The sequence below is a fragment of the Equus caballus genome, chromosome 9 (assembly GCF_041296265.1).
Source record: "Equus caballus isolate H_3958 breed thoroughbred chromosome 9, TB-T2T, whole genome shotgun sequence".
Lineage (NCBI taxonomy): Eukaryota > Metazoa > Chordata > Mammalia > Perissodactyla > Equidae > Equus > Equus caballus.
In genome coordinates this window covers 14,177,035-14,200,141 of record NC_091692.1, presented here as the reverse complement: position 1 = coordinate 14,200,141, position 23,107 = coordinate 14,177,035, and the positions used below count along the sequence as shown (strand labels likewise).

Below are 23,107 nucleotides of genomic sequence, written 5' to 3'. Positions count from 1 at the left end.
AGTAGTTTTAACTTTTTTGTTTGATAACTTGAGCATCTGTCACATCTGAGCATGGTTCTCTTGATTGTTTTGTCTCTTGGCAGTCGGGATTTTGTTTTTCTTCCTTTTCTCATAATAATTTATTGAAATCCAGACATCATGTGTAGCATAGTAGAGGCCAAGATAGTTAGTATTTGTGCCTGAAAATGAACACAGCCCTTCTTCTGCTACGTCTTTAGTGTGGAAGTTTTAAATTCTTCTAGTTAGGAGCTGAGCTCGATTTGGATGTTACTATAGTTACTCTCAGTGTACTACTGGCTTCAGATATCTCTAGCATTACTTTGTGCTTAGGGTGAGGACTGGGTTGCTGGGTTTTTCTCAATTTTCCTGTTCCACTGAGACTGCAATTCAGAGATCTCTCTCTGTGCTCTTGTCTGTCCCCAAGTGGGAGACTGCTGTCACTTGTTCAAGGCTTGCTGGCTTGGCGGTGGGAGAATAGTAGACAGTATCTGCTGTCCTGGTTCAGCCCCATTCTTAGGCAGGCCATGTGTCTCTGGGTCTCAGGGTTAGGGCTTTCTCAGTGGTCTTGTCCCCTCCCCAGTGCTAGGGGCTCTCTAATGTTCTGGGTCCATGCCAGTTTTCTACTCCTTCAGAGGTAGTAGTTTTTCTTCCATTTCTTTTCCCCAGATGCAGTAGATTTTCACTTGTGCCTATGAACGGCTGGGAGCTGAGTGAAGCAATTGAGGCGTCTAGGGCACAATATTTAAGGAGACACTCACTCTCGGGTTTGTGCAAGTACAAGGTTGGCACTGCACAAACCTTGGAGTGAAGGCTTTCTTATATTTTTCTCGCTCAGTGCCTCACTTACTTCATCCTACTTCTGGCCTTGGCCCTAGGGATGACAGAGTTTTCTGCTCTTCCACTGATGAGTTAAGGCTTTTTGTCCCACTGGAAGAAGAATCTGGATAGGGCTTCCTGCCTTTGCACATTGGCAGCTGATCCCTTCTCCAGGCCTACCCACAAGGGAGACCTTCTCAGGCCACCTGTCCTGCCTCAGTGTTTCTTGTGAGCACCCAGTGCAACCTGTGGACAGGAGTCTGTGAGTGGTGCAAATTCCCATTATATCTGTGATTCTAAGAGGATATAATTGCACTTTACCTCCCACTTGGGTTTTAGTAATATGTCAAAGATTTTAGCTGAAATTTTGCCAGCTTCTATGGTAGCTCTGCTTCTTCCTGTACTCTGCCCTAGTTAAGCCTATTTATGGATGTACTAGCCTTTTCTTTGATGTCAGAGTAATTGGTCCCCCTGTGTCTTCAGTTCTAATGGGCTCAGGAAAAGTTATGATTTTGGAGATTATCCAGATTCTTTTTGTTGTCGGTGTAGGAATGATTCTGTTTCCAGCTTTCTGCATCTAAGGTGGAATTTTTCAATACTGAAAGATGTTATTTTCGTATCTTCTGACTTGCTTTTTTTTTTTGCCTGAGGAGTCAGCAGTCTTGTTCTTTATTCTTTGCTATGTAGTGTTTCCTTTTTTATATCTGCTTTCATAATTTTCTATAACTCTTCTCTTATAACTTTCACACTAATTTTCAGAAACTTGATTATTACCTGCCTTAGTGTGGTTTTCTTTGGATTTATCTTTCCGTGGATTCTTTGACTTTCTTGAACTTGTACGTTTATATTTTTTATCAAATTTGGAATTTTTTAGTTGTTATTTCTCTGTTATTTTTCTGTACGCTCTTCTCACCTCTTTCCTCTAGAACTCTAATTATAAATATGATAGACCACTTGATATTCTACACACCTCTGAGGTTTTGTTAAACTTTTTAGTCTTTTTTGTTTCTCTTTGCTTACATTTGAAAAATTTCTATTACTTATCTTCAAGCTCACTTATTTTTTCTTCTGTAGAGTCTGATAAGTTCTTCCTCCTGTCCAGTGATTTAGTTTTTTATTTCATATACATTATGTCTAGACATTCCATTTGATTCTTTTTATATATTTAACTTTTATCATTATTATATTCATGTTTTAAGTGCTTGAGTATATTTATAGAAGCTATTTTTAAGTCCCTCCTGCAAAATATATCATTTTTTCCGTTTCTGTCTGTTTCTGTTGACTGATTTTAATTTTGGTTATGGGTCACATTTTTCTGCCTCTTTCCATGTCTAGAAATCTTCAAGCAAAATACAGACATTGTAGGTATTACATTGTTGTAAGCTGGATTTTGTTGTCTTTCCTTAAAGAATGACAGACTTTCTTTTGGCTTGCAGTTAAGTTACGTGCGGATCCACTTGATTCTTTTGAGGTTTGTTTTTAATCTTTGTTAAAGAGAGTTTAGAGTAGCCTTTATTCTGGGACATGGTCCTTCTGGAGTCTTTATTAAATGTTCTGAGTTTTCAACAAGAATTCTTTGCTCTGACCAGTCAGATTTTCACATCTCTCAGCCCTACGTGAGCTTTGGGACTTGTTCAGCTTATGGCTTCTTGTTCTTTGTCCAGTTTCGTGGAGTTTCACTCTACACGTGTACATTGGTATTCAGCCAATGATATAAGATGAGTGATATGGAGAATTCTGGAACTTTTTCTATGGAGCCGTCTTTTCTCTGATACTCTGAAACTCAAATACCAGTTGGTTCGGGCTTGTGAACTCTAAGCTCTGTCTCATAATCTCAGTGAGATCCATCTGTTCTACTTGGGGGTCCCTCGCCCTGCACAGTGGACCAAAAAGTGCCTCAGATGGAAGGTCTGAGTAACCATAGAGCTTGCTTTATCCGCTTTCTTTGAGAAATAACAGTCCTGTGCTATCTGTTATCCATGTTTAAAATCATTTGCTTCAGATATTTTGTGCATTTTTAAAAAGTTGTTGTTTACAGCGGGAGGAGAAGTATGGTCCCAGTTATGCCATCACAGCATCCTCATTTCATTTTCTAACTTGCTTTCATTTTAATCATGCTTTTCATTGTTATGTTCCTGGCTAAAAATTCTCTCTACTGTATTTAATATAATGCTTCTGGCTATCCTTTCAAATTGTTGTGACAGTTTTTAAACAGCAGGGCATGCATTATAGTTTTCTGGAATTATTGTTTAGGGTTTTCTTTTCCCAAAAGAAATACCAAGGCTCAGGTTCATTTAATATCCGCAAAATAAAATGCTTAATTTAAAATCATACATACACTCAATGTTTGTAAGAGAGCTTATGCCTGATTCTAATTCACTAATCGTGTTTGTGATAATGTTATAATTTCCTTTGCTGTCAATATAGTTATATTGAGTCGTAGAAACAAATCATGAAAGTCAGAAAGATGATTTTGTTATTTTAAATTTCACTTAATATCTTGTGCTTTTTCAGTTTTTTGAAGTTAACACTTCATTCTTTCTAAACATCAATCCATGTTAGCAAATGAAAATATAATTTTAAAATTATGTGTCTAAACAGATAATATGATAAGGTAATCCTGAAATCCCAAATCCAGATGCTTATGAATAGTCCATTAAGTGCACTGTAGCAATAAGTTGATTTGATGTGGAAAAAGCCAATTTTTGTGTAAAATCATAAGGAAACAGAACTAAACTACTGATCCATAAAGAGGTAGTTTTATTCTTTAGTAAATCTGCTGAGTGACCCCCCTCAGACTGTGGTATTCACATTCCATCTCATCAACTCAGCAGGTGAGCACTTGTGTCACAGCTACATCACTGACATGGTGGGCTCCTGGGTACCGCTTGTGGACGTGTGCAGTGTGCACTGTGACACAGCTACAGCACTGATGCTGTGGGCAGTCTGGTACTGTTTCTAGACAGACTTAGCAGTGACACCAGTCGTTTACCATCTGCAACCTAAGGAAGACTGACGGCTTAGTTTCCTTTCCCCTCCTTCCTCCCTTTGCAGCCTTTACCAGGCTGATGGTTTTAGAGGTTGGGGTTTCTTCTGCCAGATTAACAAGGGGGGAAATATGGAAGAGGCGAGGTGTATGGAACTACTAAAGGTAGTAAATGTGCTGAATCTATGCCAGGTACTGTTCTAAGAGCTTTACAAATAGGAACTCATTTAATCTTCACAACATTATAAACTTGGTGTATTATTATCTTCCTGTGTTTTCCTGTCTACATCAAAGATCAGATACTGGCTTGGCTTCAGTAGGATTATGTTCAAAATTACCACAGTTTTAAGTCACAAACTTGCAGAGAATTGAAAACTCTGCTGATTTATCTCACCCAATTTCATTCCTCCATCCTTTCCACCCCCAAGTTTAGCAGATGTGAGAAAGTGAGGTTCTAACTTTACTTTCATATATATATGACAAGAACTTTACGATTGTTTTTTAAACTACTAGTAATACCAGCTCTGCAGGAAAATGCGCTCTGGTCAGCCTCTGGTTTTGTGTGTCTTCAGCATGCCACTGTGAAGACCCACCCAAGCATATGCATAAAGATGGTTTGAGGAGCTTGAAATATTACATTTTAACTTTAGTGATGTCTTCTTTTCTGGAAATCAGTCATTTTCACTTTCAATTAAAAGATGCCCAGGTGAGAAACAAGGGCAAGTCAGATAGTGGGCTAAAGGGATGAAGGGACTGCCTACCCATAGTTAACTCATTGGAGGGAGAGGTCTGAGGCCAGAGGTGGTCAGTGAGGGTAAACTCGAGCTTATTTTGGTAGTGCTGGTGTGCGGGAGGTGGCTTGCAGGAGCTCATAAGAGCTGACAGTTTCAGGAGTTTTGCAAATCATTATTAAACATTAAATTATATAAACTTCCATTAAATAAACTATATTAAAAGCAAGTTAACAAACACTCAAGATTCCTCATTTCTCAGTTATTGTACTCTTCTCTGTGCCGTTGAAGTTATTGCCATGTATTGTAGCCCTTTGAGGGGCTATTGCATGTCTCTTCCCCACTCTGGGTTCAGTGATGTCACTTTGATAGCTTGAAATTGTCCAGGGAGTTACACCACGGAGAGCTGGTGGTTAAACATTTACCAGCATACCACTGCTTGGAGGGAACCCGGCGTCTGAGGGAAACTCTTTCCTGCTTCCGGCTGGGAAGGGCAGGTGAGGATGGAGAGCAGAGAGTTCTAGGTGAAGGCACTCCAGCCCGCAGATGTGTTTGCCTTCCGCATGTAAAAAAGAGTTTGAATTAATTGGCATCATTTATAAATGGGAGAACTTCATGTGAAAAATCAGATTTCAGTCTCCTTAGCAAATTAGAACAATATGGTCATACCTTCTCACATGGCAACAATTGGCTAGAGTCATGATTACCCTCTATAAGGGTATCTGTTCTCCAGGATCGTTTTATCTCGCTGGCTCAGGTTGTCATTTAATGTCATTACCCCTGCTGTAAAGGTAAGTGACGTTAGGGTTAGTAGCCAAGGAAATAGAATGAATGGGGGAGTATGAGGTGCAGACTAGGTGAGGTTAGATGCTTTTCTGATTCAGTTTACAAACATGGGCCTGTCCTCTAGTGTTCCTTTTTATGGGAAGCTTAGACTTGCCAGGACTGGCATGCCTTCTTAAGAACCCACACAGAGCTGGATGTAGAAAGGTCTCCACAGCATCAGGACACACGCCATGCATGTAGTTCATGATTTAAGGATCCTATACTTTACATAAGACCCCGTGCTCTTACTCAGAGCCTGATTATTCATTTTAACATTTATTTTTCTTTTAGATATAATCACAAAATTATTTATATTATCTAGATTTCCAGACCGCAGCAGATTTTGAGATAAAAATTGACAATAGGAGCAGTGTTACTAGAAGCAGAAACACTATCAAAAGTCACAAGGGATGGTTGATGGCAAAAAAAAGATACAAGAAAACCAGATACATCAAATGTAAGGCCTTAAGACCAATTATATGGGACCATTTATCTCAAGGGTAACAACTTGCCACATCTCTATAACTCCTAGACACCATTTCTCAGCACAGTATAATCACTGATGATTAAAATGATGACTTGAATAAGCCAGAAAAGTTTATACCATTTTTAGCACATTTAGGTTACGAATGTAGAGAAGTGCAGGCCCTTACAGAGATTTCTGTCTTCTCTACTCCAGGAGTTTCCTTCCCCTTGGGGCCTTGTCTGCTGTGTATAACAAGGCTCTTCTATTCTTCTTTCTTCCCCTGGCTAATTTCTGTTTGTCCTTCAAGTTTTAAGTTAATGTTACTTCCTCAGTGAGGTCCTCCCTGATTTTCTTGTCAATATTGGATTCCGCTGTTATATACATTCTCATTGTACCCCAGACATTTCCTTTACTGCTTATTCCATCATAATTCTAGTAATTTCTATGTTTCTTTGTTCAGTGTTTATCAGCATCACTGGACTGCGAGCTCCGCTGAAGCGCTAACCATGTTTGTTTTTTCGTAGCTGTGTTGCCCAGTGCACGTGACGGGTATTCAATAAATAAATTCTTTGAATAAATAATGATCAAACTAAAAAAAAAAACAAATCTCAAAATGTTGCCATACATCTACAAAGTTGGACCTTAATAAAAATGTGGCATATGACTGAATTCCTTATGTATGCTTTTATTTCTTCTTAGTAGATCATAACACGTGTGTTAAAAATATGATAAATATAGGGGCCGGCCCGGTGGCACAGCAGTTAAGTTCCCATGTTCCATTTCGGCGGCCTGGAGTTCTCCGGTTCGGATCCCGGGTGCCGACATGGCACTGCTTGGCAAGCCATGCTGTGGCAGGCGTCCCACATATAAAGTAGAAGAAGATGGGCACGGATGTTAGCTCAGGGCCAGCCTTCCTCAGCAAAAAGAGGAGGATTGGCAGCAGATGTTAGCTCAGGGCTAATCTTCTTCTTCAAAAAAATATGATAAATACATGCTGGATGAATGGTGCTATATAATTAATTAGGCTTTGGTTCTTTTTCCTGAGAGCCAGTGATTCTCACAGCACTTCATATTTGAGAGTAACTGAACATTTTCCAATTTTAATTACAAATTTAAATAGGCAATTTTTTTAAACAGATGGAAAAGTCTAAATCTCATCAAATGTAACACTGTTGCAAATATAGGAAAATGCAACAGTACGTGCTTATTAATTAGCCACTTTAAACCCCAAAGTGTTCCTCATTTTATTTTTTGGATCATAAACACTGTGTGGACTCAAACTACCAAAAAGTATGTCTGTTTCACCAAGCGATTTCCCAAATGGAAGCTGGCCTTTTCTATAACTAATGATAGGCATTTGTGGTAGCCAGAGACAAAGATGTTTTAGTTGGGAGGAAAAACAAAGGTTATGTTTTAATGTAACAGAAAATTAGGAACCCTAAACAATTTGCTCATCAATCAAAACACTGGAAACTTTGAAAAAAGGAGCCTTCTAGTTAACAGCGTTTTCACCTGGGGCTCATTAGTGGTTCTAAAAGCGGTTCTTTCTCCAGTTTCTAACTAATGCATGGCTGGGAGTCAGGCCAGGTGTTCCTTATACTGATTTCCACTCTGAGCAACTTTATCTGGAAACCCATCCCCGTCACACCACACAAATGCAACCTGTTTGCTGGTTCCATTGAATGAGCTCAGCCCCTGCTACTACACACAGACCAAGACGAGCGGCTGGTTTCAAATAATAAAAGCTAAGAACCCTAAATTCTTTTGCCTGTTTATCTTTGGTTAATGGGAATGGAAGCTGTTAAAATTTGGAAAATTCTTTTCTTTGGGTTGCCTTGCCACATTACAAGAATTAAATGAACCAGTTTTCATAGTCACTTTAACAAATTTGTTGAGCAAGTAAAATATCAGGATAATATTTTTAAATGAAAAATTTTAAGTTTTCAAACAATACCCATTCGTCTTCTATTGTTTCAGCGAGAGAACCGCAACTGTGCATGAAGAACTTGCCTCAAATCATTGGGTTTGGCTTCTCCTATCAAACTTTCCCCAAGATTTTCCAAAGCTGGAGCAGACTTCCATTATTCCTGAACCACACCTTGGTGAGAAATGCCTTGACGTATTCTTTCCTTTAATTTAATGTGAGACATGACCTTGAAATCTTTCTGTGTTATAGACTTCCTTTTCAAATCATGGACAGTGCTGGCAACTGAGAATGAGAATATAAAACTGCGCCAGACCATACCATAACTTGTTCCAAGGGCGACTCAGTGGGGTGTTATCACACACCAAATGTATGTGGCGACTCCACGCTAAAGAGCTTTACTGAGCCATTAAGAAAATAACACAACTTTAATGGTTTGGGGAAATGGGAAACAAGTAATAAACTATCATAAGGGATAGAGGGGGACAACCTATGATTCCAGTGTAAGGAGGAAGTCAGAGAAAGGGAAATGATAGAGGGTTAAGGCAAGTAATGGCAGAATGAATACACTTCTGAAAGGAACCTGCAGTACGATGAGGGACCAATACATTTCACCTGTGTCTTCTAAATTAGATCAGGAGACTTTGATTAACATGACAGAGAATTGTGTCCTGTGTACTTAGAAGAGGACGTGGGCTCTCATCTTCTCCAAGAAAGTGAAAAGACCGTTTTCAAGATCACTGATGACTCAGCCATAGATGTTAGACTGACCGCATCCTGATGCAGGTAGGAGGAGATGCACTTGGCATGTAGAGTAATCTGAGACCTTCCACATCCTCTAGCTAAGGTGAATTTACATGATTTCTTGAGTCTCTTCTAAAGGGCAATAAAGGTTTTCACTTAGAACTAGCATGCAGCACATTCTGGGAATAGCCCCTTATCAATGAACAGACGGTATCTAATTTAAGGTAGCAAGAAGAACCGTCACCTAAATTTGTCATTTGACTTGCACTAGGTCCAGAGAGGAAAGTGGACAGAGTTTTTTCCCCAGTGTGGCCTTCTCTGGGGTGCTGATTTTTGTGGCTGCCCTGTGGATGAGGCAGAACTGAGAAGGGCTCTCCCTAGCGGGGCTGTGCTCCCTGTTCACCATCAGGACAAGGAACGATTGCACATCCCCGCTCTCCTGTGTTCAGGGTGAATGTGTTCTACAGAGACCCAAGAGGCTAGCTCTTCTGAGACACAACTTGAGGCGTACCTCCTGCCTTGCCTTAGGTTACAAAGGCCTAAATACACATGCCAGATCTACCTGCTTCTCTGTCAGCTTTCTTTGAGAAAAGGGGCAGGTGGGGAAAAATCCACCTCAGAGTGGTTGTTTGTATTTGGAATTTTAGGTCACTCTAGGGGCAATGTGAAATTATTTGCTTTCCTTGATCGACTAGAAAGGCCCAGGATGTGGTCTACACGTACAGTCACAAATAACCATCATCAATAGATAATTTTGTTAAATTGGGAAGGGCTTTTCTCTCACATCGCTTTTAAAGGGTTCAAATAACCCTGGAAGAGTGGAGAGCTACTACTCAGGTGCTTTTTCGGATGAGTTGGACAAGGGAGTTAGAAATCGAGTATATATATACACACACATATATATGTATATATCTTATACTTATATAAATATTTATAATATATATTTTACGTATATTTAAGTTTAAAATATTAAATCACTTTTTCCCATAGTTCTCTACTGAAATCACTTCCTGGTTGTTAAGCGTTACTAAAACACAACTCTTTCAAGCCACCAGGAAGGTGTCACAGTTATGGTATGGGACCTATAGTTAAAGATGTAGAGGCTTTACAGTTTGGAAATAGAAATGAATCCAATAAAGCTCATAAATTCTGGTGATATTTGGTTCCAATGTACAGTGTACGATACATTAAGAAGGTTAACACTGGGTTTAATTGTTCATTTAAGAAACTAGTTGAGCTGTTTCTGCCAGTCCTATCAGCCTTTGGAAAAAACATACAGACTCAGTCAAACTAAAATATGGGTGATTTATGGTTCTCAGCAGGTATTTATTTGAGAAGGAAATCACAGCAGGTCCTGGTTCATACTTGTATGTGGTCGTCACAAAATTGGCCTACTGACTGCCTTTCAAAAAATTATACATGTGTAACACCAGTCTTTGCTTGGCTTTAAGATACCAATGAAACCAAGACCTACCATTTGCCTGGTTGGTAACAGTAAGTTGTGCCATAGGTTCAAGTTTGGGAAGCCAAAATCTCAAATGAACACTGAGGACACAATGAGGTCCCTGTTATTGGATTTGCAGCAGACAGAGGCAAGTGCACAGTTTTAAACGGTATCTTGCAGCTAAATCTCTCCCTTAGAAAACTAACATGAGTGTAGGAAAAGTGAACTTCGCTCTATAGGAGGCTAAATGTCCCTGATAAACCTACGTCCAAAAAAAAGAGAGAGAAAGGAAAGAAGGAAGGAAGATAAGAAGGACAAATGAATAAACAGGACACAGGTCTCATCAGAGGTTTATGTTGTTCAGGGTTTCTTTTAGCATTTATTTAAAAAATAATATTTAGGAATTATATAATATTCCCTACCTAGCATGCTGTATGTACTATCACTTAGTATGTCAACAATCAAGATTGTTAATCAATATAGTAATATATTACAATGTAGCAAATCAATCAAAATTACAGTATGGTAAATTAGGCAAGCAGACTGATTTCTGCTTTGGTGGCATATGTTCAGGGTTTTTTGTCTTCTGAATTATTTTGGACTTGTGATATTCTCTGGAGGTATCAGCTACTCTGTCAGAAAACATGTGGGGAAGGAACTAAAGTCCATGCCCTAAACTGTACCAGTTCTGATGAGTTTAAAGAGAAGGGACAGGATGAGCTTCTAGGAGCAGTGACCCAAATACCCCAAATCCACTATTGACGATTCGTGTTGCTGCCACTGTGCCCGGCAACTGTCTTGGGCAGGATTTCACCTTTCCACACCTAGGAAGATGCAGCACTGAGGAAAGGCACTCTCTTGAGATGGTGTCCATCAGCCATTTGGAGGGAAGGGGTCAGAGAAGTGGGTGTCCAAAGGCAGCTCTTAGGTCAGCACGCAGTACCACTTTCATTAATTGTTCACGCATGCAGGGCTTTTGAACTGCCCTGATCTCAAAGGACACCAGCACCAGTGCTTTGGGCCGTTTTTGCCCTTTTCTAGGGAATAGATGGGCAAGGATTGTACCAAGTCAATATGGGGTGAGGGAAGAGAATCCAGTGGTTCCCTCCAGCTTAGCCATTGCAGCTTCCTGCTCCCACCTGCCCCAGACTGCAGTTGCCCAGCTCCCACCCACATCAGTTTAAGACAACCTGCAGCTCAGCAGGAGGTTACCATGGTCTTGTCCTGTGGTTGTTTCTAGTTCTGGAATCCATGCTTCTCTTTAGCTTCTATAGTTTCTCCAGGTTTGGTTTCTGAGGAGGGAGCCAGCAGTGTATTTACCATTTTGGACAGTAACAGGAAGCTATGAAAGGACTTCTAACTTGTACTTCTGTGGAAGCTCTCTTTCTATATGCTGCCTGATCTCATTTACTCATTGAAAAAGTATCTTTACATTTAGTAGCTAAGGAAAATACTAGAAATGCCCTCAATCTCTTATTGAACCTTGAAGATTTCACTGTAGCCAGATAGTGATTGTTGATTTCCTAATATTTAAAAATGCTAGGAAACTTTTTGATATGCTTTAATTTGACACTTGGATAGATAGCATGTTATTAGACTGCTGAACATTATAATTTTATTAATTTTCTATATGTAATTGTGATTACATATTTTGTATTGCCTGATTATTCAAATTTCCAGTGACTGTTACTTAAATAGCAAGAAAAAGCAAGCATAGTCAGGTCAATAACATATATAGGCAGTCCTTGCTTTGTACAGGATCATGAAAATGACTTTTAGAGCTGGAATCGTACAAAGCAGTCTTAATAATCAGTGAGTAAAAATTATGATTGTTCTGTGACCTTTAAAACTTTTTGGCAAGCATTAAAAACTCTCTTACTGTTAGTCATAAATATATAGAGAAATGAAAAAATATAGTAAAACTCATGTTTCTTTGATACATTGTAATTTAAAGCATTAGAAACAGTGAGAAAGACAAAACCTTATCGCGTGGCGTGAACGATTTTTGCCTTCTCGGCATCTAAGTTAAGATGCTGAGTCAGCGTTTCCCCATTCCTTGGTGAGTCATCACACTCCTTGCTGAGCTTGGTTTACCTTCCAACATTTTGTTTTTGCACTTTCAGTGTTGTGAGAGCTCTCTGAGAGTCCATTCAATGTGAAGATTTTTAACCCGCATCAGTTCCCCTGGGATATCGTCATCCTTTTCGTCATTAATGTCATTAACTGCATCTTCACTGTGTTCCTCTGTTGGCATAGCTAGAGCCTCTCCAACTTCTGCGGTATCAACATTCCTGTGGGCAGCTGTTTCTTCTCTAACTCCATTTGCATTCAGTTCAAATGTCACTTCTAGCATTGTCCCTTTTTGGGTTTTTGTTTTACTTTCATATTTGTTGACCAGTTCCCTCTTCTGATTATCTATTAATGTAAATATCACATGGGTTTATCACTGAGAGACAAGGAGACAAAACAAATATATGTTTTGTTATCTGTGCATGAACTTTATAACTTTGGCACAGTGACCCGTCACCAAAAGACTTTGAAAGAAGTGACATGGTTAGCTTTGAGGAGGAAGGTTGTGAGTAACCCTGGGAGAATTTCCGCTGGAGGTGAGGGTAAATTATGTGATTGTATTTGTATTTATGAATACTTCGCGGCTGTATTCGAGATGGACTGGAGAGGTGATAGAGATGGAGGTTAAAGAAGGGGCTGGGAGCAGAGACGTACCTTAGGCCGGGGATCCATGTGAGAAAATAATGGGAGTTTGAAGAAAGAGGGGCAGGGAGCAGGAGATAAGATGCGTTTCAGAAAGACTTACAAGTAGGAGGAGTAGAACTTGGTGCCTGGATCTGATGTGAAGACAGAGGAGTGTAGAACGGTCCTCGGGCTTCCGGCTTGAGTAACTAGACCGAAGGCTGAAGGTGGCGCATTTCTTCGAGTCGGCAAAAAGAGGAGACGCGGGTTTTGGGGAAGATGATGAGTTTAGCTTTTGGACTTTTTGAGTTTGAACTGCTAGTGAGATATCTCAGTGGAATTATCTAGGAGACAAATGGATATACATGAATTTGTGTTCAGAATAGAGATATGAGATACATGTACATATATATATATTCTCATATATTATGCATATACAATATGTATATGTATGTGGCTCATATATTTTATATATTATCTATGTATAATATATATGAACATATATATGTGTGTGTGTAGGTATATATATATATATGTATAAACTGTCGTGTGTATAGCATATTTGAAACCACAGCATTGATCAAACAGTCTAGGAGAATGTATAGAAGAGGAAAAGGCGACAACGGGACTTCAATCCTAGAGAAGCCAACATTGAAAGTGTGCGAGAAGAGAATCCTCTAAAAGTGACTGAGGAAACCTGGGCAGGAGGCAGAGACAAAGGAGAGTGGAGGAGGCCAAGGGAAGGAAGGAGAGACCCACTTTTGGGTAATGCTACAGACGTGGTAAGTGAGGTAATAACGACTATTCACTATGTTATTGTTACCGGGGACTGTACTTTGTAAATGCAATGTTCCCTTAATTCTTCCAACCTGAAAAAAATGCACTGAGGAGAAAGCAGATTCCAGGAAGTCAACTGATGTAGCCAGTATCACAAGAGTTAGTAAGTGGTAGGACTTGGGTGTGAACTCAAATCCTGATATGATGTTGTCTCTTGAAAAATACCTATCATGTTGTCCAAGAGAACTCTTTCTGTAGAGTGATGTGGACAGACAGACAGTAGTGCTGGCAGCAGCCTAGAGGTTGGGGAGGGGAGAGTTTGGAGGCAGTGGGTATAGACTGTTCTTTCAAGAAACTTGAGCCCTTACTGTGTGTTTGACAGTTGCCCGACACAGGTAAAGATACTTACCGGTTGAAATAGCACACGAACAGTAGTAATGGGTATGTAGTCACTCAGCAAGGCTGTAATAAGTACTACGATGACAGAGCCTACAATGTGGCTTTAAAGAGCTCTCCACAGACTGAGTTTCCCTCCTGATTATGTGATAATTTACTTGATGTCTGTGTCTCCCACTGGCCTGTAAAGTCCAGTAGGGCAGGGACTATGTCAATTTTCACTCACAATTTTATCCCTGAAGCCTGGCACATAGTTGAGTAAATATTTTTTTTATGAATGACTAAACAGTTGAACCTTTTTTTCCCCGCCATTCTCATTATTGATTTATGGACAACACATTTGTGTAGATTTGGCTGTACAATTAGATGCGGTTATTAGGATAGTCAATTTTTAAAAATCATTTGATCAGTTTCCTGTGGCTGCTGCAGCAAATTACCACAAACCTGGGGACTTAAAACAACACAAATTTATTCTGTCACCTTCTGGAGGCCAGAAGTCCAAAATCAAGAGTCGGGAGAGACAAGTTTCCTCTGAAGACCACAGGGGAGATTCAGTTCCTTGGCTCATCCAGCTCTGGTAGCTCCAAGTATTTCTTGGCTTGTGACCACATCACTCCTGTCTCTGCCTCACTCCCATCACATGGCCTCCTCCTCTGTGTGTCCGGCTTAGGGCTGCATCGCTCCAGTCTCTGCCTCTGTGTTCACACAGCCTCTTCTTTTGTCCATGTGTCTTTTCTGTGTGTCTCTTACAAGGATACGTCTCATGAGATTTGAGGCCCACCCAGATAATCCAGGATGAACTTCCTCTTAACTTCATTACATCTGCAAAGACTCTTTTTACAAATAAGTTAACATTCACAGGTTCCATGGATGTGACATAGATATATCTTTCTGGGGGCCACCATTCAATCCACTACAGTTGTGAAAGGAGAAATATTTCTTATTTCAAGTACTCCAGACCCAGGGACTTATCTCATTGTAACATCATAAAATTATATATGCATCAAGACAGTTGTCCTTGTTTTATTTTAGTTGGCAGCAGAAATGATGTTGTTAATTTTCAATAAAAACACTCACAACATAAACTTTCTTTTTGTGATTAGATGGAATTAGAAATGTAAATAGACTTGTGATTTTTTTTCCCTTAAAATGTTTGTGGAAGTTGTGTAGGTAGTTTAGAAAATTCAGCCAAGTTGAATTCACTGGATTTCCATTCTGAGTCCTTGTCCTTAGGAAGACATTTTTCAGTAGGAAAGCCAACTTTTAGCTTCTGTTTTTAGCAGATCTTTTCCGGTAAATATTTATTCTAATAATCTAATAATCTAATAAAAGAGGATAACTATATGAAGCTTCCGTGGAGATTCAGAAGCCAGAGGGAAATAAAACGTGGCAGAAAAAGATTTGAAAATTGTCATAAAAATTTAAGATTTTGGAGGAAGGGCAATTTTGTTATAAAAGCTTTTTAAAGAGCAACTGACTTGGCTGCCCTTGGGCGTACACAGCTCCTACTGGAAAGTTGACTTTGAGAGAACCAGGACTGACTGAAGATAATGCCCCTGATGTTGCCTCTGGGTGATTTATTTCCTTTTCCCTAGAAATTAGAATCTATACATTTTGAGAGTACTTGTTTTGTTTTATTTTATTTTTCTTAGGGAGATAGCAAAGAGTTAAGTAGCCTCATAAAAGATTGACGTTTATTCTCAATATTGGCACAACCGTCATTTTATGTTTCAAACTTGGAGATCCAAAGAAACACAACAAGAGAAAAACATCTTGTCTGGAAAATATGGATTTTGAGTTATTTAGCATGTAGGAAGATAGATCAAATCCCTTTCTGGAGTTCCTCCTAGGATTCTCTAAGAGTGAAATTAAATTTTATTTTTATATCTATATTTTTGTTAGTGGGAAAACAAAAAATGGAATTGGTGAGAACTGAAAATGTCATTTAATGATTGGGCAGGATTTGACTGATCAACGGAAAACAGTTTTGTCATTATTCCAAATGGATTCTCTGCGAATCCCCCTAGTATGCCCAATTCCAGATGCTTCATAAAAGCCATCAATATAATGAATTAGATGGAAATATGAATCCTTCATCTGCTGTATTTTGACCCCAGCTGGTAATAGGACTGTGACCTGAGGCAAGAATTTCCAGAAGTACTAAATGCAATTGGAATAGCAGCAACAGATATTAGTCTCAGCTATCATGATATCAGATTTTCATTCTCCTCCAGCCTGGTGCTACCATAGCAGTCCCGGGAGATGCTTCTCAAGCCTGGAGCTTTCGTGTTCAGATCCCCAGAATCGAAATCCCTACTTGCATAACAAAAGGAGAACCTGGAAATATGTTGGGAAATGAGAGTTCGGATAACAAACCTACAGATTGTCCGGAATTTGTCCAGTGTGACTCACAATGTGGTGTGCGGACAATAAAGACGGACCAGCCCTGGCTCACAAAGGGAGAGTTAAAAGACGACCAGCAGCTGTTGTCATTTCTCCTGAGGCCAGAAGAGGAAGTGGGTTTACACTGGAGCGGGAGGGATTTAGACTGGTATATGAAAGGATTTCGGACTCAAGGTAATGCTTTCTCACGAACAGCACAATCACATCTCCAGCTTCTGTTATTTAAAAGCAGAGAATCTGGTGTCTTCTGATGGCGGGCTGGAGACCATTGGTCCCCAGAGTCCCAGAGGACCACAGGATGGCTCTTTTTAATATTTCAAAAAGCCTAATAATATAGATTCAACATTTAAACACAACGAGTTGAATAGACTCATAAGAATGTCTTTTTGAAAACCCTTTGACTGAAATTATATCAGCTCAGTATTATTTCACGTTGGTCAGATGCTCGTATTTTAATAAATGTTTTCTATGACTACAAATGGGGAATTCTTTGTCATTTAATTGTTATCATTTGTTTGCTGGTCAAAAATATATCAAAACTTGGTCCTGTGGGAGAGAAATGAAGAGTTAAAAAGAGGCCTATGGTGGTGAAAAGGCAGAAATCCGTTTCTTTAGAAAGAGAAAAGAGGATTATTAAGAAACTAGACTTAGGGTTCAGATATCTCTGAGTTAAAAGCCTAGCTCTTAACATACTATACTCAGGGATTTTTCATAGCCGCACTAAGCCTTTTCTTTCTAATTCTAAAATCATGCTAAGACTCAATTTGTAGACTGTTAATGAATATTACATGAGAAAATACATGTGAAACTAGGTTTGAAGACCTCTGGTTCTGAGGAAGATGGAAGCAAAGAAAGAAAATTTCCGGGAAGGAAATCAACAAATACACAGAGCCACACAATTAAAGGAGAAATTTTGTCAGTTGGGCTTAAAAATGACAGAGTCATATCATTGTTACCTGTTAAACATACATGCTTGTCTGTCTGTTTTTCTTTACTGCATAAATGGAAAGGACCCATTTACAAAAACATAAGCAATAAGAATGAAGAACTTTTACAAGTGACGGAGATTTTACTTTTTGCTGTCTCTGTCTTCTCGGTTATTACTCATTTTATTAATGCAATTTTAACAGTTGGTTATACATCCAGCTCATTTATTATTTATAGGATCTATGTGTTGTTATTCCCTCATTGATTTCTCAAGCCTTAAACATTCTTTAACCCAGTGGAAAATAAATGTGATGTGGTTCTCAGGCACTGGTTTCCAGGTTTCCCGTTCGCTCTTGGCATTGCACTAACAGCTCGCTCATAGAGGAGAGAGCCAGGAACCCAAGTCAGCGTTAGACCGCAGGCTGCGATTGCTGTCCTGCTTCTCTTATTCATGTACAGGTGATGCTTTGCTGAAGGTTATCCAGGTGTTTTTCTGGCAAAAATAAAAGAGAGCCGAGGCCTTGGCTCCTACTGGAAGGGGCACATGGGGGCTGCCTGTGTATGGCAGAAATTTTGGAGGCAGAGAACAATCGAGTGCAGACACCTGTGCGGCTCTTCTGTGGGTAGTGTCAGCCCGTTTCTGAGGAGCATCTCATTTGGAACTTCTCTCTTTGTTTTCCTACTGGAAATTTACCACCATGGCCATCAACCATATATTTAACCTCTTTTTGAGGTTTCTGAATATAGATAATTCCAAAGTAGACCTGGATGGTTTAGGTAAGATAGATATATGGCTATGAAGAGTAGCAGTCCATGGCAAGATTGATTTATATACTTTTTTTTTTAAAGGAACAAGAAAACATCTCTAATTTTCTTGAAGTAACAGAGAAAATCTCTAATCTGGAATGTTGAATGCTCTTTTTTTTTTTATTAAAGCAAATAGTGTGGCTGCATATGGTGACTAAGTTTGGATAGGGTCATCTTTGAAGGCAAAATTATCTCAAAAGTTATAACCTTTCTTTTAAAAGAAAGAGTCGTATGGAAATTATGAAATACATCATGCCCCTTATGAGAGGAGAATTCCTGAGAGGTTGAAATGTTCGTCCTCAAAAGTTTATACTTGAAAGATAAACTCAAGCTGTGCGTTTTCCCTGAGGGCCTGGCTTATCCATCAGAAGGCCAACCTTGGACTCAAAGGCCAAGACTGTCAGCCTGTCCAAAGTTCATCTTCCTTTTGGGACTTGCCTTGAAATGCAATTAGTAGGACATCTGTAGACATCTTTTTGGTGTATGGTTACAGAGAGTGTGGGATCGACTCAGCTTGGAGGATGGCAGCAAGAAGACCCTATGCTATTCTTTTCTGAAGAGAGCAAAGATCATTGCCTGGATCACGCCATGTTTAATATTTGAATGCACTTAACCACAGAACTCCTAAATGCCCTTTCCTGGCCACCGTTTATGGAGATGCTTCCCAAGACATTCCACGGCCAGTGGCGCGAACTCCATCCCAGGCTCCTCACTCATGATTTGGAGAGGCTGTGTCATGTTTTTTTGCTCTCTGTTTTTTCTCACTTCTGATGTGGATTAAAGTCTGCACTCACAGCTCTCTCCAATAGTTTAAGGATATTTGATCCTTCAGTATTTATCCATTATTGGCTCTGTTTACCCAAGGGAAAATTAAGTGCAGGGCCTTAGAACAGTGAGCCCTTTAATACGCGGATGCACATGCTGATCTCTGACAGATGTTGGTCTTCGGAAACAACAGAAGGGCAGCGACGTCATTTGCTTGGGAAGCTGCTTATGCGAACTGACTGATCCTGCAGGTGCCCGGGCAGTGTGGCCTGAGCAGCCCGCAATGCTGAGAAAAATGTCTGGTGCAGGGACAACTCCCGAAATATTTTGGTTTTTCACACACACAGCCCGGCCAGCTGGCAGGGGAATTCAGAGCACTGCCTTGTAGGAAAAATAGTGGTTCTAGGAGGTTTTGATTCTAAGTATATGTCACTAGGCTTTAAAGTTTAACTTTGTGTTTTCCATAAAAAGAAAAATCTTATTTGTATTTGTCATTAGGTCCTCTGATGTCCGAACCTACCCAGGTATGGTCCGTTTCTCAGGCTAAAATGGATGTTAGGCAAGATGGCTTTTGTGCATGTAGTTGAGGGGGTGTGAGTGTCAGTGTGTGTGTGTGGTCTTGTATATATTTGGTGTAATAAAAAGCCCTTCGGGCGGATTTAGGTGAAAACTCTCTTGTTTCTGATTTAACACTTTTTTCTATTTTCGCTGCTGTGGGAGCCTCTTAGGAACGGGCTGACATCTTTGGGAACACGCCACTTTTCTGTTGCCTTGAGTCAGCATGTATGAAGTGCAGGACTGCCCCCTGCCCCAGAAGTGCTTGGGGGCTGGACCGTGTTGTTCCCCTGGGGGTCCCCTGTGCTAGCATGGCGCCAGTTACGCCTTGGGGGCTTGTGTGTTCAATGAAGGCATGCTCCTGACCTAAGCAACTGTCCCAATCGTCCTAGGTAACTGCTTCTGTGTATCTTATTCCCAAAAGGGAAGAAACCCTACAAGGGCAGTCATGGCCCTGAGACTTTGTGTGAGAACTTGAGGAAAACCTCATTTTCACTATGTGTGTAAAATCCTTGTTTTTTCAACCACCACCCTTTCCTGAGACAGCATTGGTCTGAATTACCATCAGCATCTTTATCGGATCTGGGCACCCTCCTAGGACTCTATGGACGGCTGCCATCGCCGTCCTAAGACCTCATCATTAAGAGCAGCAGCCCTGGAGCCAGTCGGTCCAGATTCAAATCCAGGCTGTGCCCCTCCTGGGCCGACCTTGGTGACTCACCTCTCTCTAAATCAGTTATTGTGTGAGGATTGAGTCAGTCCGTGTGAAGTGCTTTGAGCAGGGCCTGACACGTACTGCAGACTCTCTACGTGTTACTCTCATAGTTCATTGCTAAGTTCTGTAGTAACCTCTTTCCTTCTGTTCACACCCAGAGAATGAGGTGAAATCCAGCGGGAATCTGTGAACTTTTCCTTCCCTCCAGGGACTCAGAGTGTGGCACTATCAGGGGTGTCAGGGCTTTCTGTGACCTCAGGTCTCCTCCCAGCCCTGCCTGCCCCTCCTGGCTCTGACTCGCCACCTCAGCTCTGCTGCTCGCTGCTGCTGCCCCACGCCTGCCCCATCTCCTGGTTCTCAGTCTGGACACCAACCCACATCTCCACTCGGACTCCTGGTGAAGGTGGCCCACTCTGCCCTGGGTGGTATAATTTGAAGTGGCGGAAAGGCTGTCTCTGCAATTTTAACTTAAAGAACTTAAATCAAGTTCCCCTTCCCTCAAGGGAAGCCAAAGTTTCACTCTTTGAGATTATCGACTGAGTATCTTCTCATTGAAAGGCACTGTTCTCTGTGCCTGGGACACAGCAGTGAACAAAACAAAGCATCTATGTTGATGGGGCTCACATTCTAGTGAGGGAGACCGACAATAAGCAAATAGATATTTAAGTGAATGTTGGATTTCTGTGCACCCACATTTCCTTGGGAGTTGCAATGTAGCCACCACAATAATCTCCATCTGAGGAATGTTTGGCCCTGTGGGGCCTCCTATGTAGGTCAAGCCCAGGATGCCACCATCATTTCAGAGCTCCTTTAAGCAAGCAAGAGTCATCACACTGGTTGATGTTCACCCTTCCAGGAAAATGTCTGCAGCACATGCAGAGTTACGAGGTTGAGGTGGAGCTGGCATGACGTCAATCCCTTACTCCCAGGATGAAAGCAGCTTCTACAGGCAGAGCCTCTCCCAACATCAGTGGAGATCACAGGGCTGTAGGAAAGGCAGGTAAGTTGATGGGTTCAGGCTTGACGTCAGACTGAACTGCTTCCATGTTTAGTTTCACCATTACTTCCCAGCAGAACCGTCATCAACAAGCTACTTAACCTCTCGTAGACATCCAGCCCAGTACAAGATGAACTGTAGTTGATGTTTAAAATCAGTGAGCTAACTGTTTTGGAGTAGGAAAGAACTACTCCATGACAAAATTATTGGGAAGACGTCCTCTAGAGACCACCAGTGGAATTTGATAGTAAAGAAAGAATATCATCTAATAAAGCTCTTACAGGGATTAGCATGATGAGAATGCCGTGACTCCTTTTTGGCTTTTCTCGCACATGATGGTAGAATTTTCAAATAATAATTTCTCCTAATAATCGATCAGCGGTATCTACTACAGCATCATGGTAATTAAAGCTCTGGAAGTCTGCCTACGTGAAAGCCATTTCATAGTAGGTGGGTCTTTGTTATTGCTTCAGTGGCATTCATCAAAGCGTCACAAGCAAGTGGAGGTCTTTTGCCAGCATGTTCCAAACTGTCAGTCCTCGGCGTTTTCCCACAAGCCACTCAAGAGCACTGATTTTACGACCAGCCTGTCTACACCCATGCACAAGTTCTAATGCAAGAGTTATAATTCTTCCCCTTTCTATTCCATCCAAACAAGTATGTCAGAGTACACATGAAAAGGTCTTATTGTCAAAATAAACTTGAAGCTCCTCAAATTACTTACAAAAAGCAATTTCTAAACTCCAGAACCATATTTTTACCAATAAATCGCTTGCAACACAATTCATTAATGATTGTGATTTATGAATGGTTATAAACTGCTATTCTGATCAAGTTCACTAGCCATAGATTTGTGTAAATCAAAATAGTTCTTGAGAGCCAGCCCTGATGGCCAGTCATTAAAGTTCAGCCTGCTCTGCTTTGGTGGCCCAGGCCTGGTTTCTGGGTGCAGAACCACACCACTCAGCTGTAAGTAGCCATGCTATGGTGGCAGCTCACATAGAAGAACTAGAAGGACTTACAACTAGAACAGACAACTTTGTACAGGGGCTTTGGGAAGGAAAAAAAAAAGAGAGGAAGATTGGCACAGATGTTAGCTCAGTGTGAATCTTTGCCAGCAAAAAAAAAAAAAGTTCTTGAATAATAAAGCAAATTAACATTTTGGGCTTATAAAGAAATAAATACCAAAATACAATCTAGCACCTTTCCCCTTAAATCTTAATTTATATGATCCTAATTTAATCTAGACTGCGATTTGTATTTGCTTTTCTATCTAGTAGTCATAGCCCCCAGCAGTGGGCCCAGTGGTGCACTCAGCAGGAATAAATTGGGACGAGATGGGTCCATGGCTAATTTGAACTAATATGAAGGTATATTGGCCCGCAGGAAGTCAGTAAGGTAAGTTAGAGCATTCAAGAGGCCACAGTTAATGTTTATCCTGCCTGGGGTGCCACAAGGTGGCGGGGGTTGTCCGGAAAGCAGCAATATTTTGTTAGGTCAAAGACAGCCTCTTTGTTGTCTGGTAAAAGCAGATATCTTAGGCATCATCTGAGAAGATGAGGACGGTCAGTCCTTATGGAGAAGGCACTCTTAGGAAGCAGGCAGGGGGGAAGTCGAGGGGTTCAGAGCAGGTCTTCAGTGCTGGTGAGGAGTGAGCATGAAAGGAAAGTCAGACTGACGCAAAAGCTTGGAAGCAGGAAAGGATGCTGAACCCAAAGTGCAGGAAGATGCCTAGTGTTCCACCCAGGGCAAGCTGGGCCCCAGGTTCAAGTCAGCAGGTGGATCCCAGCGCTGAGGGCCGGGCCTGCTGTGGTGTGACCTGGCTTGGATCTCCTGGGTGCAGGACCTGTGCTTATATAGGTGTAACAGGAGTGCAGACTTCCTCACACACTGTGCTCAGCTGTGCAATGAAATGCTACGTCTTTATTTTTTCTCCACTGATCTAATTTCCATGAGCCCCACCTGTGGGATGATCAGGGCTTTATGATGAAATTTTAAGCTCACTCTCTTCCACTGTCATAGTTTCTTTTGAATGACTCGGTCCCTATCAGATGAATCCAGATAAATCATTCACTAAGGGAACTGCTTTAGTGTATCTTCTGACGTGAGAGAGGGCCTTGAGGAAAAACTCATATTCC

At 40.8% G+C, this 23,107-nt stretch overlaps 1 long non-coding RNA gene across 3 annotated transcripts in view; it reads left to right on the top strand.

The window, feature by feature from the left end:
• LOC102150230 (uncharacterized) overlaps positions 1 to 23,107 on the top strand; it is a 126,125-nt gene that overhangs the window by 66,108 nt on the left and 36,910 nt on the right. For 2 of the 3 annotated variants that reach the window (XR_011421552.1, XR_011421551.1), the window contains exons 3-4: positions 7,802 to 7,926; positions 8,382 to 8,534. This is a non-coding gene — a long non-coding RNA (uncharacterized lncRNA). Of the gene's footprint in view, positions 1 to 7,801; positions 7,927 to 8,381; positions 8,535 to 13,215; positions 13,419 to 23,107 lie in introns of those variants that run through there. The other variant, XR_011421553.1, reaches the window with a different exon arrangement.